Source organism: Elephantulus edwardii, unplaced genomic scaffold, assembly GCF_000299155.1.
Source record: "Elephantulus edwardii isolate Elephantulus edwardi_28Jun2011 unplaced genomic scaffold, EleEdw1.0 scaffold00007, whole genome shotgun sequence".
NCBI lineage: Eukaryota > Metazoa > Chordata > Mammalia > Macroscelidea > Macroscelididae > Elephantulus > Elephantulus edwardii.
In genome coordinates this window covers 13,334,477-13,339,370 of record NW_006399757.1, presented here as the reverse complement: position 1 = coordinate 13,339,370, position 4,894 = coordinate 13,334,477, and the positions used below count along the sequence as shown (strand labels likewise).

The window sequence follows — 4,894 nt, the reverse complement described above, 5'->3', positions numbered from 1 at the left end:
TATATATAAACTTATTTCAAGTGAACTGTATTCAAGCATTGCTGGGAGTTGCCTCTGACTTTAGGGCAGTGAGATAAAAAACAAACAAACAGAAAACAAAACAAAAAACAAAAACAAAACCACTCCACTCTGGGAGTTTGGCTGTTTGTTGCATCTTGATGGCCATTCTAATGGGCACATAAAGGAAGTTTTGGGGGTCATGTTTGATGTATATTACTGCTCTGCCCTCCTTCCCCAAGAGTGATGTCCTTGTGCCTTTGCCTAGGGTGGAAGTCTACTCAATGGTGTGGCTTTAAAACCCCACAGGAATGACTATTCTTTAAATGATACAGCAATCTTTTGTCTATTTGCTGAACTGAACAATTTAGTTGTTCTGTATTTTTGTCAACCACCGTAATAGTTACCCATTATACACAAAGTTTGGATGAGCTTCAAGACTGATTTATGCTCGGAAGCAGGAGTGGCCTCCACTTCCTAAACTAGATGCCTCTGGAAACTCTACAAAGTCTAAACTCTACAAACTCTCTAAATGTACAGAAATTGTTAGTTATATAAGTTTCTGTACAGAAATTATGTTAGTTTTAGAATAGAGTTCAGGTCTTTTGTGCAAAGCTTACTCTCAGTTGTGTTTGACTTGAGCACACTTAACCACTGCTAGATGAAAGTAGTGCTATTATATCTGGAGGAACACTCTTCCATTTTGTACATCACTCTTTGTCAATGTACAATATGAAGTTACCTGGGTTTGCTGTGATGTTGAACCATGTACCATTGGGCTATCAAATACCATAATGGTTTCCCAATGTGGACAGTGTTTGGTGGAACTCCCAGGTGTAAAACAGGTTTGGAAGCAGGAGTGGCATCCAATTCCTAAAACACTTGCCTCTAGAAACTCTATGAACTTGGAGAAATGACTATAGTTATGTAAAGGCATTAGGTCCTTTGTTCATGGAGTCACTATGAATCACACTCGATTCGATGACAATCAACAACAATAACAACATATCAAATATGTTCCTACATTCTAAATATTATGAAGGACTTAATAAGAGACATACTAATTCATGTATATAATTTACTAATTAGTTTATAAACCATGTAATTGAAAAGCTACTTTTATTCCTTTTAGATGTATAATATAAAATATAGACCTGCCAAAGTTTAATGAGAAATCTAATAAGGAATTATAAGGCTTTATTTTTGTTTAGTATCTATACAATTTAATTAATAGCATTCTATTAGAACATACTTACAATGAGAGTGGATAAGATGTTCTGTAATAAAAGAACGTAAATTCTGTTATTTATATTAGTCACAAATATGCATGGAAATAATTCATTGATCTGGCATAGCTGAATATTTGATTTTGTCTTTTTCACTGACATCTCTCGTCTCATCCAACATGAGAGTGAACATTAGTCCAAGTGAGTGTAAGAAAAACTTTGTTTATTTTGTACAAGAATCTTTAAAAAAGTTAGGCATAACGTTGTTCTCTATCATTCACCACTGTTCTGTTAGTTTTGACCCGTGTCATGACTTGTGCATTGATATGATGCTGGAAGCTTTGGCACTATGTTTCAGACTAACAGGATCATCAATGGTGAATAACTATCAGTTGAATCTCTAGACTAATATAGATTAGATGAGACTCAGATCTGCTCATGCACTTTAAAAAAATTATTTATACTGGTTTACTTACAAAATTGAATACATTGTTTTTCACATCGGATCTTTCCCATTTCCTTCACCACCACTCCCCCATCACACTGTGGGACCCTGTGAAAATGAGATCTTAATTATAGAAATGAGGCCAGGGTTTACAAGATAGAATTTTGTACAATATGTTCATTGCAAAAACTCAACAATCCCAAAGAATAAAAATAAAAGCTAGCATAAACAGCAGATATACACATGGACCTCACTATGCAGGAATATAAACTATGGAGGAACTAACTGACTATCTTTTGCTAAGAGATGGTGGAAAAATTAAATAACAGGACATGAGAGCCATGGGCCCATTTTGTATCAAAGCATCAATTACTCATTGTGGAGCTAAGGTTGTGTGAAGGATCCAGCCAGTTTGAAACACAGGAAGTGTGGATTTCTGAGGTTGCTGCAGATATCTACTTGGACCTAGACATGGATTATGGGATATATTGACCAGATTCTAACCAGATGAAGAGAACATGTTTCATTTTATAAGCTAGTATTGATTTCTGTGACCTTATGGTTTGCTTTTACCTGGACCTTTGTTTTTATATACAGATGGAATTGTAATATAAGATACTTATTTCCTCAGAGTACTGATATAATAGACGTGGACATATTTTTTTTAATTTGGCTATTTAAATGGTGGAATTAAGATGCAAGGAGTAAAGATCCTTGTTTACATGTTTCCCTAAATATAAATTAAGGTAAGGGGAAGGGTGATCCTTTAGATAATGAGAAATAATGGCTTAGGAAAGCCAGAAGATGGGATTGTGATGTTAGCCTGAAGTTATCCTTTTCCTAGTCATTTCATTAGCCACTTCTGGTCTCCCGCTACCTTAACTGCAGATATATGGTCTTGCAAATTTTCAATAACTGGACTGGGATAAGAGAGAGAGCTTGCTTCCTACAATAGGCAGCAATACTTGAGGGAGACTGGAACAAGGCTCTGCTGAGAGCCAGATGGAGTCATACTCTGCTGGTGGCAATTAAGAGAGACTCTGGTATTGCTGTGGATAAACTGTGGCAAGGTGTAACCAGAGAAGCCCTAAGATAAAGGCCAAAGTTTTTTGTGCTTTTTGTATAAATAAGAAGAATCAGACTTATAGCTGTTCTTGCTGAATAAGTGAAGAAATCAGAGGCTTCTTGAATTTGTTTTGCTGAAGTGAAACCAGGACTTTTACTAATTAAGAAATGTCATTCTGCTGTTTATTATGCTTGGGACTGCTGGACTAATCTTGGGCTTGGATTGTGAGATATTTCTCCCCCTATTCTCCAACTTATTTCCCTAATAAACTTCATTCTTGGTACTACAATAATGAGCACAGTGTGTGAGTCAAAGTGAATAAACAAACTTCTTGTTACTGCTCTGCCTCTACAGGCACCATGAGTCTGGGCTATGGGCACTTCACTGCTTTCCACTCAAGGGAAGTGAAGGGCTGTGCTGTTTTCACTCCCTCTGGCCTTTTCAGAAAAACAATCATGGCCCCGATTCCCCATGTACCATTTTCTATGCTCTAGGCACTCGCATATAAGTTTAAATTTAAGTTGTACTCAAAAAGAACTAGTCAACACTGAAGATATAGCATATGCTCAAGATGTAGTATATGATTCTGAAACAAGAAGTCCAGGTTGCATTAAAATCAATGGGGGGATGGCAAGAAGACTCCTTTTATTGATGGAATATAAATTTAGGTGTTTCAATAAACAAATGAAGTTCTAGAAGTGCTCACTTTCCTGTGCCATAAATTACCAAGATAAGCCACTTGGCTCCTGACTGGAAGAAATTCACTCACATGTGTACCCTTTCAAAAAATAGGTGATCCTAAAGAATATGGAAGATAGGATACTATTATATTATATACAAATAAAATCTTGCCAAAAGTATTTAAAACCTAAATAAATACATATGTCAGAGTGGTATCCTTTCTCCATACTGATTCAGTCAACACGTAGAATCAAATATTTTAGAAGCTTGGTTATATGAGGAGCATAGTATCATAATTGGATTAACTAATACTCATAAACAGACTAAAATACAGATAATACCACCCTACTTCCTAAAAGTTAAGAAGACATGAAGTATTTACTGGGGGAAAAAATAACAGAATTATGTGGAGAATACACTTCTAGTATAAAATACACCTCAACATGAAAAAATAAAAAATACCAAGAAATCATCAGTCACAACTGGGCCAAAGGGAACATCATGATAAAGGGAGAAAAAATTGAAGTTGATAATGACTTCATTTTTATTTGGATCCACAGTCAGCACTCATGGAAGTGGTAGTTAGGTACCAAATAATGCTTTGGACAAATCTGCTACACATCTCTTTGAACTGCTAAAAAGCAAGAGTATTAGTTTACAGACTAATAGATGCCCCTGACTCAAGCCTTGGTATGTTCAATTGCTTTATATACATATGAAAGGTGGACTAGGAATAAGATGAAAATATTAGGAAGAATTAATGATTTGTTGTGCAATGAATTAAGAAATACTGGTGGACTAATGGCAAGAAGCTGTACTAAAAAAAAAAAAGAAGCTGTACTGCAATCCCAAAGGCACTGGGTTCAGATCGCACCAGCTCCACAGGAGAAGAATGGGCCATCTTCTCCCTTGTCATTGATTAATTGCCTCTGAAAACCCACTGGAGGGTAAGCTGTGGGTCAGTTCTGACTCTATGATATACAACAACACAATGCATTTGAATAATTGTGTGAAATACAATGTGAATGAAGAACAGTATGAAAGAAACACAATGTATATAAACTTTATAAGCAAACTAGTTTTCTTTAAAAAAAGAGAGCCTTTAGTCATAGCTTTCTACTTTGTGATATTTTGTAAATACCGTGTAAATTCTAGCCTCTTCTGATTTCTACAATTAGTCACTGTTGTGCTAATAAAATAGGATTAAGGAGGAATGTATCTTGAATCCATACCTCACTAGCTTAAAGAATAACCAAGCCTCCATCTCTTAGGGATGTAGCTAGATAGCCTCCAAGAATGATGGTTTTGTAAATTTCAGCCCCTTCACTCTGTATTGTTGTTGTTGTTGTTAGGTGCCATTGAGTAACTTTTGACTCATAGCGACCCTATGTACAACAGCCCTAAACTCGGCTCTGTCCTGTGCCAATCACACTGTCTCTGACACACCCATCTCGATTACCGCAGTCACTGAATCAATCC

General features: G+C 36.1%; 1 protein-coding gene across 4 annotated transcripts in view; it reads left to right on the top strand.

Moving 5' to 3' along the window:
- Positions 1 to 4,894, top strand: part of DGKB (diacylglycerol kinase, beta 90kDa) — a 1,124,393-nt gene that overhangs the window by 435,998 nt on the left and 683,501 nt on the right. The window lies entirely within an intron of this gene.